Source organism: Meleagris gallopavo, chromosome 1 (genome assembly GCF_000146605.3).
Source record: "Meleagris gallopavo isolate NT-WF06-2002-E0010 breed Aviagen turkey brand Nicholas breeding stock chromosome 1, Turkey_5.1, whole genome shotgun sequence".
Lineage (NCBI taxonomy): Eukaryota > Metazoa > Chordata > Aves > Galliformes > Phasianidae > Meleagris > Meleagris gallopavo.
In genome coordinates this window covers 161,537,508-161,548,611 of record NC_015011.2, presented here as the reverse complement: position 1 = coordinate 161,548,611, position 11,104 = coordinate 161,537,508, and the positions used below count along the sequence as shown (strand labels likewise).

Genomic DNA, 11,104 nt, shown 5'->3' with positions numbered 1-11,104 from the left:
TGTGGCAGGGGGGTTGGAGATTCGTGATCCTTGAGGTCCCTTCCAACCGGGGCCATTCTGTGATTCTGTGAACATAGGAGATTGGATTTGGTTGCTTTACAATCACCTGATCTCTCTCTCCTTTTCTTTCCTTTGCACAACTTAGAGGAAGTAAGAATAAATATGGCACATAGAACTAAAAGATGAGAATAGCTAACTATCAGAACTATGCATTAAAAAAAAAAAACACATTCAAGATTTTAGATGCAAGGTGAAATATTCAGCGTTCTCATTATTCAAAAGAAACTTCAATGTTCTCAAATAATGGTTTCACCTCATATTGAAAAATAACTCCATTTCGTGTTCAGAAATTATAAAAGAAGCACCGTAACATCCCGTAACAAAAACAATCACAGTGTGTTTTGAGCTCTCTTTGAGATGTTAAAACTTAAAATGGTTATCAGTTTGAACAAGAAACTCTGTCTTCTGCTTAGCACTAGCCAATTTTAGCATATGTAGACCATTGACCTCTGTTCTTAGTTGCAGTTGTCATCTCAAATACTCCTTTTTACAGGTAATTCATAGTCACTAACTCTCCAAAGCCCACACAACTTCTCCAAAAAATTGCAGAGAACTGTAGAGAAAGACATTTGCTGGAAGTTTTAAATTAAATAGACAGGTAAATCAACCAGATACTTGATGAAAAGTACCAATTGCTACACATTTCTGTTCTCCTTCTGCCACATATTCTTCTGTTCAGTTCCTTGTTTCTTTTTGAGTTTTGTTTGTTCATTTCTCTGTTAATTGGACTCTCAAGTCTGTTTTTGATCTGTTAATGATTTCTTCTTTGGTCTTGCTCTTTCTTCAAATTCATTTCATGTTACTTTTGTGCCAAGCAAAAAAACAATTCTACAATCCCTTAATCTTTACTACCCAATCACTATTTGCATCTTTGTTCTACATTGAGGAATCTCTAATTGGCCATGCCTACAAATCCTCTAGAGCTTTACACTTCATTAATAATTACTCACAAATTCAATACCAATTCTAGTTCTTCCATTTTCCAGATATAAGATTGCCTTCAGAACATTTTTGTACTTGAACACCAGAAAGGAAATACACCATCATAAAAAAGGGCATGGAGTTTATAAAGCCATTAGCGTTACACAGGTAAAACACCTACACATAATTTTTGCTCACTGGATATAAAAATAGGAATCATAGCAATGCCTGTACCCATAGATACAAGAAAAAAACTTCCTCTTCAATACAAGTATATTTATAGTTATTTTGGGTGAATCTACTGACATAGGGTATGGATAATTATTACTGATTAAGCACGGGGTACTTAGTTAAAATAAAATATATGGTTCTTGCCTAAGAAGACTATAATTAATCAGCATGTGTGATCAAATTGCCACTCATAACGTCAGATCAGTTTAGTTTAATTTAAGCAAGTTACTTTGACATGAGCATAAGTATGTATTTATTAACATTTCAACGTTCAACTCAGCAAGACAATTATGTTAGTAAATCTGCTTGCAGTAGCTACACAAATACTGGTGGTATAAACAGTTTTTATAGATCTATAAATTTGGAAAATTTTATGGGTGAAGATAGAGAGCAGGTCAGAAACACATTCTTCTGAAAGCAAAGGAAATAAAGAAATTAAAACTCCCTACCTAACAGCAGTGCTGAAGGACTCCAGGTTCACGTGGTGAATTACCCAAGAATAATGATATCCCTAATGGATATATATTGTCTGTATGCTCTAAAAAGAACCAGAGTCGCACATAAATCACACCTCTTGATTAACCCTTTTATCATTATTAGTTTGTCAACATCAGCAAAGACTAACTATTGAAAAATTCAATCATTTCAGTGTACTTACAGCTGAATTTTCTCATCATGTGACCAACTATCCACAAAGCCTCAGTGCCATTAAGAAGTTTTGAGGAATATATTATTTGGTACTGCCAAAAAAACATAATTAAAAGAATGCATGTAAATTATATTTATTTTCTAATTCAAAACTTTTTTTTTTTTAAATTTATGATTATTTCACGTCTAAAGTACAGTTGGGGGAAAAGCAGAACTTACATTATCCCAAAAGGCAGGTTCCAGCACAACCCATGATACACTGACAGAATTCACAGTAAGAAGGCACAGTAGGGTCACACAAACAGAACCCCGCACTACTGCAGAATCTCCTTAATTTCAATAGGGCCCTACCCACATATAATCAGTTACAGAGTCCGCCTATGTGGGAGTAACAACAGTGAGCACAGGACCCGTTCCTCCACACACCTGCAAAAATATTGGGATAAAAAAAAGAAATTAAAATTAGTAACATGCAGCAAAACCTTCTGATAGCCCGTTTTATTACAGCATTTAGCACATAATAAAGGAGTTCCATACATCTTTAAGTTGTATGTTATTTATAGGAATTTTTAGTTCCTTTTTTTTACGGAATGTTGACTTAAAATTGCTTACAGGCCTTACATGTAGCAGCAGCACATTATGGGAACTTTTACTGATATGCATTTGAAGGAGAAATGTAGATGTATTTTTAATTATTACTTTATAGAAAGCCATTGTCATAGTTGCTTCTTAGTGTTTAAGTCTGCTTAAAATCAGCATACAGTTTGGGGAGACAGCATTGGTCAGTGAATTTCTGAGGTCTTCATGATCATGATCCCCCAGCATAGGAGGGATGTGGAGCTCTTGGATCAGGTCCAGAGGAGGGCTACTAAGATGATCAGAGGGCTGGAGCACTCCTCCTATGAGGAAAGGCTGAGGGAACTGGGATTGTTTAGCTTGGAGAAGAGAAGGCTCCAGGGAGACCTCATTGTGGCCTTCCAGTACTTGAAGAGAGCATATAAACAGGAGGGGGGAATGACTGTTTACATGGGTTGATAATAATGGGACAAGGGGGAATGGTTCTAAACTAAGACAGGGGAGATTTAGGTTAGATATTAGGAGGAAGCTTTTCACATAGAGAGTGGTGATGCACTGGAACAGGTTGCCCAAGGAGGCTGTGGATGCCCCATCCCTGGAGGCATTCAAGGCCAGGCTGGATGTGGCTCTGGGCAGCCTGGTCTGGTGGTTGGTGACCCTGCACATAGCAGGGGGTTGAAATGAGATGATCATTGTGGTCCTTTTCAACCCAGGCCATTCTGTGATTCTATGATTCTATGAAAATATCTGGCCACATAAAGCAGCATTGAAGACTAAAGTATTTGAAAACACATGATAAACAGTAGTCAATTTTAGACTAAAAGTGGTCTTTTTAAAAGAAAAAATCCTTACAAAAATCAAGTGCAATCGTTTCCTAAATTTAAGCTCCTACGGAAAACTATTTAAAATGCAGGAAGTACAAATGTAATGTTAAACAAATACATACCACCTCTTTGCCATTCACACAAAACTTAACATTTATGATTTGACCTCACTGTTCTTATTAAAAATACATCTATGTTGATCTTTAAAAGGCATTTTATTTTCAGTTACAGTGCTTTTCTATATCATAAAACATTTACAAACGCATGAAATAATATTTAACTGGTGACACTGTGCAAGAGCACTGATGATATAGGATATGAGAACTGGATCCTAGAAACATGCAGAAGATACTTCTTCATTCCTTTAATTTAGATACCATTAAAGAAACAACAATATTTAAAACAAACAAAAGCTAAGAACACATTAAAGGATCTGACAATCTAACAGAAGAATCAGGAGTTCCATAAAGATGGAATGCAGTCTTTTTTTCTTCTCTATTTTTGGTTTTCTTTTTGAGCAATCAGTTGTTCTCTTACTGGCTGTGATTTTGTCAAGCAGCAGACTTGTAAACAAACAGAAAATGGAGAAAAGTATCACAGTTTTTTGTTCCTTGCCAGGCTTAAAGCTTTCAGCTGGGCAGGAGGACAAGCAAAAATTTGAAATCCACATTTCAGATGTTACAACAAATTTCAAGGCAGTTGTCTTACAAGTTATTGAATTTGAAGTGTTTCTTCTCCTTTTATTCTCTTTAAACCTTTTGGTTTATATGCATGACTTACAATGAAAAATTCAACTCTTTCTAATGATCAGTGCTCCCGCTCTAAATTCTGTTCAAAAAGTGTCTTAAGATATAGAATCACAGAATCATAGAATGGTTTGGGTTAGAAGGGACCTTTAAGATCACCTAGTTCCAACCCCCTGCTACAGGCAGGGACACCTCCCTCTAGACCAGGGTGCTCACAGCCCCATCCAGCCTGGCCTTGAATGCTTCTCCCATCTAATGTTACACAGAAAAAAATTAAAAATACCAGACATCAGTCACGTTAGCCTGCTTGAGCCTGCAAGTGTGAACCAACACCTGAGCCTACCTGAGTGAACTGGTACGTCTGGCAAGTGTAATGTACCATTTCTTACTGACTGAGAATGAGCAGACTATAGTTTTTGGGACAGTCAGTTCTCTAGGAGCCCATGACCATGAAGCTTGGGAAACACAGCATTATCCAAGATGCAGTGCAATGTGATAATTTATGCAGCCAGATCCTAATACTGCTTTCTGCCCCTCTGCCTAGCTCCACATCTTTCTCCAATAAGGTAGTTAACTGGAATACAATGCACTGCTCCAAGAGTGCAGATTGTAGGAGAGGTCAGGGACACATAGCTGCAGTCCAAATGACAGTCAGTTTCTGAGAAGAGCTGAAAACACTATTACAAATTTGACAGCCTACAGAATATCTCAGAGCTGATATTCAAACCATCAAAGAAATGAAATACTGAAAATGCCTCAACAATTCCCTTCTCTGACAAGGATAGGAAAAACATGCATCTAACCTAGGTACAGACCACCATAAAGTTGAAGGATACACGATTGGTTTGGGAGACTGGAAGATTCTTGCAAAAACAAGGGTTACTTTTATGACCAGCAAAGTAACAAAGTCTAGTTACTTACTAATGTGCTTGCACATGCCCCAAAATACTCGTGCAGCAATCCCAAGCTGACATTACCCTGGCTGGATTCCCACTCCCTTCTAAATAACTTCCCTAAATTCCTCCACAAAACACCAACTTCTCACTACTGGGAGCTGCTCACATTGTGACTGTCAGACTAACCAAGGATGCTAATTTGCAAGGCAGCAGGTTGAGTGGAATAGAAAATTTCCATGCTGAAGCTTTTTCTGTCCTGGGGACACAAATTTGAGTCATTTTTCTAATCTCATCTGCTAAGTTTCACTGAAACTGTAGAAACTTGACCTTGTGACCTCTATCTCTGTATCAAATACAGCTCAAATGAAGCAGTGGATTGAAACGTTACTGGGAGAAAACTTGTTCCTATATACCTTGTTTTACTCAGAAAACGGGAATGAAAACACAGCTGGGTAATCATTGTGAAAATAACTATGAATTTTATGTCATTTACTGTTTTCATTCAGGAGTCACACAACAAACTCAGCTATAACACAACACAGAATTTACAGGCTGAGAGTATTAAAAGAATCCACAGAATAGATCACTTCCATAAAACTGCCTTTGTTTTGTCCCTGTGCAAAACACCCCAAATAGACATCAATTCATAAAGGTGAAAATATAACAGAAATACAATTTTATACATATGTTTTGAACTTACCAAGAATGCAGCGGACTGCCCTTCGTGTAGATCCATGCTTCTCTTCCAATTCTGTGTTGTATCTCCCAAGGCTTAAGAAAAGTTCAGTGACACACAGCTTAGTAACAGAACACTGACATTAACTTTAAAGAATCAATCTATTCAGTGGGTTTTTCTGCTTTGTTTTTCAAAGAATAAGCATAATGGTTATTGAAGAATCACCTTAATATCCTTCTACTGCTACCTGGCTTCAGATTCTAATTATCCCAATTTAGAGAATAATTTTTAATAACGAGCAAGTCTCAGTTCCCTTTTTGAAAAATGCCACCCACTGTGCTCTTCATACCCTTTCTATTGCTCTAGAGACAAAGAATAGTCAGCATAGCAAAGTTAATAGAAAATTGGACATTACAGGACAGGTTAGAAGGAAACAATGTGAACAAGACCAGAAGTGAAAACGACTTGACAAAAAAGGGATGGAATAAAAGAAACAACGTTACTTTCTTAGCAGAGTAATAAAAATGGGATTTTCAGAACCATCCAACTTCTATTGAAGTAAAAGAATTACATCAATTCCAAATATGCTTTTAGAAAACCTTTAAGCCACTTATCTTTAAGCATTTAACTTTAAGCATATGGAGTATCTAAACTCTGCTCAGCTAAACAACTGAAGTGCTTAAATTTAAAAACAAATGTAAATCATCTTGAAACCATTCACCCCGTTTGTAATGCCAAGCTTGCATACAGATCCGAGCCCCAACTCCTTACCCTGCTTACATGCTGACTCACACTTGGGCTGAATCCAGCCTATTGGTTCTCAGACAGGCAAACCCAAGTACAAAACGTGAGGGACTAAAGTGCACTCCGACTTCTCTCTCACAAGCTGGACTTGTGCAAGTATTATGACTTAGGCACGAGATTGACTGTTTCGTGAAGCAGAGTGCTAATAATTAAATGCTTAAAGTTAATTCGGGAAACGGGACTCAAAAAGAAAACTAAAGAAAGTGCCTGAGAAAGAAAAAAGAAACTGAAAATTAAATCTGGATTAAAAATAAATGACCTCTGGGTTATATCTCAGTGCACTCTGCTTGAAAACCACTGCTTCTTTTTGGCTTAAGTATTAAATCTCATTTTTTAATATGCAAAATGGTAACTAACTCTGACAAAGGTTAAATTAGTTCAGTGTTTGATGACAGTACTGTAGTAATTCTTAACACAGAGTGTCGTTCAGTTATTGGTATAAAGGGCTCACCATTTCTTCTGCCTTGTAAACACACCTGAGCTTCCAGTCCTGCTTTGGTAGAGAGCAGGGTGAGGGTTAATACCCAGTATTCCGATCTCTGTGATAGCAATCATAAAGGGAGGAGGAAATGTGGAGATCGTAAGCTGCTAGTAGGATTCTGTCCTTTTACTCCTTACTCTACAATACAGTTACTAAAGGAAAACATAAATTGAGCCACCGAAATCAAAACAGTGAACCAACAAAGTTCAGGGACATCTCTCGGCATCCTGTGAACTTCTGGTCATTGTGATCTGCCTCCTAAACTGCAGATCATTGTATACACCGTTATTTTAAGCTGTCACCTCTCTAAACTACCAGGAAGCCAGTACCAGTGTTTAACAGCTACATTCTCATGTCCTCTCCCGCTACTAATATTCACCTACAGCTATAAAAAAGGAAATTCCCTCTTTTTAAAACGCATGCTTAATAATCCCATATGTCTAAAAATCGTTACTTCGTGTTGATATGGAACTAGAGCAAGGTTGAAGACTTGACTAAGGCAGTGAGTTACTGATAGAATTAGTTCCTCTCTAGATTCAGTTCCCTTCTCACAAAATGGTTAAACACAATAACGTTTTGTTCCTTTTATGAGAATCATGAGCATTACTAAAATTTTATAAACGTTTTGAAGCTCAGATTTCAAAATTTCCCAGAAATTGGGAAACTAGAGAAGCAAATGAACAATTTACATCACGCTGTCTTAAAAGAAATGAATTGAACAGCATAAAAGCAAACAAATTAGTGCTAGCTAAAGCATTTCCAGACTTCTCACTCCTGTATTAATTTCAGTAGCATTTCATTTAAATGCAGGAATACATATTTGCAAAGTCTGAGTTTCAGACTTTCCAATAATTCTGCATATCCGAGCCGTGCTGCACTGATTGGTGGTGCTGGTGGAAATCCTCCTATTAACACAGCTGAGCACATGCACAGGACTAAGGCTAAATCAAGTAATAAAAAAATAGCTCATAAATTCAGTGTATCTCTACCAATTATTTGGAAAAGTCCAGGATGGATAAGAAGATGATAAAGCTTGAGAAAGTAACAAGTGAAATAGCGGGTGGGAAGGTGAGAAATCAGATTCTGGCCCCAGCAATTATCCTACCAAAACCAATCTAACTTTAATACCAGTTAAATAACAGAATTGATACCAAGAAAAAAAATAGAGCATCCCCTCAACAATTTATAGCCCCGACAACCACACTTATTTTCTCACCATTTGACGAGTCCTCTTCAGTGTAAGGCCAAAGTTCGTGGGTGCTGTGGAGAAGATCACTTGGCAACTGCTCTGCTGTAATTAATCCATAAAGAATGGGCTTCAGTTTTCACAGATAACGAACCAGCACATTTCACAACCACTAACATGCAGAAGAATTTTTACAATGTTTAGAAGTTACAGCGAGGCTGTTTTAGCAAAACTTCACCACAGAACCTAAGTTTAATAGCAAATGTTTCCTGAGGCCTCAAGGATACGTTCATCATGGGTCAGGCCTATGGCTGTGTTAGAGTCAATACTGTCACATCTTAAGGAAAGTATCGTGAGCCCAACCTTTGTATTGTACCAGCTGCCTTTATGCTGCTTTGACAGTGGGGAAAAAAATATATATATATATATAGGGAATTTAATAAAGCAGATGTACATCCTAATCTAGCACATATTTCCTACAGTCCTTAATACCAAGAGAAGGATCCCTAGATTAACTCTCAAATGGCAAATTCAGAACTTTGTTTTCACTGCCATTGCAGTCTAATGACTGTACAATAATAAATGGTGCACACTTCAGTCCTTGCTACATGCCAATCTGAAATGGCATAAGCAATGAATTCTAAATCCTATGTTTGTCAGGATACATCAGAGACTTAATGACCACAGAAAGAAGCAGAAAAGTCAAAAATGAAAGGAGATATTCAACTACAGTTGATTATTAGAGTAGATTATTAAGCAGAAACTTCAGCTGGCACCAAGCTTTCAGAAGAGGTCTGAGGAGAGGCCTTGTGAATCTCTAACAGAGATCCAGGCAAAGAAAGCTGGATAAGCACCAAAAGCAAGGCAGGACTTAAATTAGAAAAATAAATACAAAAAAATAAAAGTTGGAATTTCCACTGGCTATGCACACATATGCCATACCAAAACAGGGAACCCAAGTAATATGTTGATGTGCAATTACTTGAAAACGTTATTATAACTGCTCCATGTTGGGTGTACCTTGGTGGCCTCCATTTGGTGTAACTCACTTAGCAGCTGGACCAGAAGAGAGTGGAATAATATGCAAGTACCCAGGCAGACCAAAGAATCCAGCTACACAGTTACACAGTAATGACACAATGCCAGTTTTCATTACAACAAATTCCTCTAATCCTCACGGTTGTAAAATAAATCTTAAAAACACATAGCAAGGTAATTTGCAAAGTAATGCGTGCCTGAGTCAAAAGACAGCCTCCAGCTTTCTAACCACCCCTGACGAGCTGGGAGCTCCTGTGCCATTCTGGGAGATCAGTACCTTGCTTTGGTTGTGCCACCTCACAGACAGATCCTGGCAGTTCGGTATACCCAAGTGTGATGCTTGTTCCATATAGGGAACTCCCAACTAGAGGAAGCCAGAGGGAATGTCATCTCAGTGGTGTAGGTGAATTCGGGGGTGAATTCCCCCCAAAAGTCCCTCTCTTCCACTTAATACTGATTTTCTATAGAATTTAAATGACAGATTTAGGGTCTCCAGATCTTCCAGGGCCTAAATCCAGGTTTCCCAAAGAAATGCCTGGGTCTCCAGATTACAGCCTCGTGTCAGCAGTTTCTTTCACTTGACACAAGAGAATTTACACAACTAGGGGAAAAAGCTAACATTTATAGAGATACACTTTCTCAGGAGCTGGAGTAAGTCAATGGGATGAATACACCCAGGAACTAAGGGCCATCAGGAGCCCAACCAACCACATAGTGCTTGGAGAACAAAATACATGACTTTGACCTTGCCTCACTACTGTAAACACACAACACGTATATTGAAAAAAAAGACAGATAAACTCAAAACATTCAACTGCACATGCTCCTCCCCCTGGCAACAGGAGAGCAGATAACATGACAAATGCTGGCCATGTCATGTTACAGCAGTGAAAGATTCTCTGAGAACGTAATGACACTCTGAGAAGTGCCTACAGGATTGGCTCTGCCAGGAGGTGTGCAGGTTGTGCTTCAGTGAGGAATGTGTGAGGAAGGGAGTGCAGCACAGAAATTGCAGCTCTACCCTCTATTAGTTGCCACAGCAGATAGGACTTCCACTGTTCTAATGAGCCCACGTTATCTGGAATGGAAATCTGATCTAAAGAACTGACATCGCTTTTGTTGAGGCTCAAAATCCCTCTCCCCTGCCTTCTGTCCTCAGCTGTGCCCCTGCTGTGACTCCTTGGCTTTGCCAGTCACTGAGGAAACGAGCTGACAATCCTCTCCCAGATGCTGCAGCCAGAGAGTGCAATACCCACCTCGTATTGCAGGGGCTGTTAGACAAGAGTGACTGCCCTTCCTCTCCGTTAAATATTTAACCATCCTGATCCTAAAATTATGATAATTGTGCATTATTTAGCTTCAATCCCAGAGATACGGGCAGATGATGCAAACCGAGACTATTACATTGGGTTTACGCTCCGTGCAGCCCTAAGTCATACTGAGAGCAGTGATTGTGTAATACGACTTCTAGCTTAAGTCTGGAACAGGGGCATAACGAAGCACAGAACCACACACAGGATTGGGCCTGTGTGTGTCTGCAAGCACGTATGGGATAGCAGCGGTGCAGAAACTTCACTGCCATTAGAAATCCTAATGAAACCTCAGAAATGCCATTTGAGAGGACAATGAGTGTGATCCATATAAGAGAATACCACATCCTGGTAAAAAGGCTGACATCCTATCTGCTAGATCTTATTTCTGCATCATGGTTAGGAAAAAAATGGGTGCAAATAGCAAGTAGAATCACTTTAGGGCAAAACTATATGTAATCTAAATACAGACAAGTGGTATCGGCAACACTGTATTTTTAATATTTTTTATATATATTTTCGGTGCTCTAATTGCTATTTCTACCACAAAATCCTGCTTTTGTGGGCACAAAAAAAAGAAAAAAAAAGAAAAAAAATCCAAGCCGTTGGCTGCCATTCCTTTCAGTGCTTATTGAAAACTTAACTCAGAGCAGTTTTAATCAGCTAAGCCTGAAAGTGTAAATATATGGGAAATCATTTATACTTAA

The 11,104-nt window shown here is 38.4% G+C and overlaps 1 long non-coding RNA gene across 3 annotated transcripts; it reads right to left on the bottom strand.

Moving 5' to 3' along the window:
• Positions 1–1,405: 1,405 nt before the first annotated feature.
• On the bottom strand, positions 1,406–8,249 carry LOC116217866. 3 transcript variants are annotated; one of them, XR_004162596.1, is made up of 5 exons: positions 8,080–8,249; positions 5,603–5,673; positions 2,080–2,286; positions 1,871–1,952; positions 1,406–1,750 (listed from the first exon to the last, which is right to left on the bottom strand). It is a non-coding gene; the product is annotated as an uncharacterized LOC116217866 (long non-coding RNA). The 3 variants fall into 3 exon arrangements; XR_004162595.1 differs by having other exon boundaries at positions 1,406–1,952; positions 8,080–8,193; XR_004162594.1 differs by lacking the exons at positions 1,406–1,750; positions 1,871–1,952 and having other exon boundaries at positions 2,010–2,286; positions 8,080–8,193.
• Between the last annotated feature and the right edge of the window lie 2,855 nt (positions 8,250–11,104).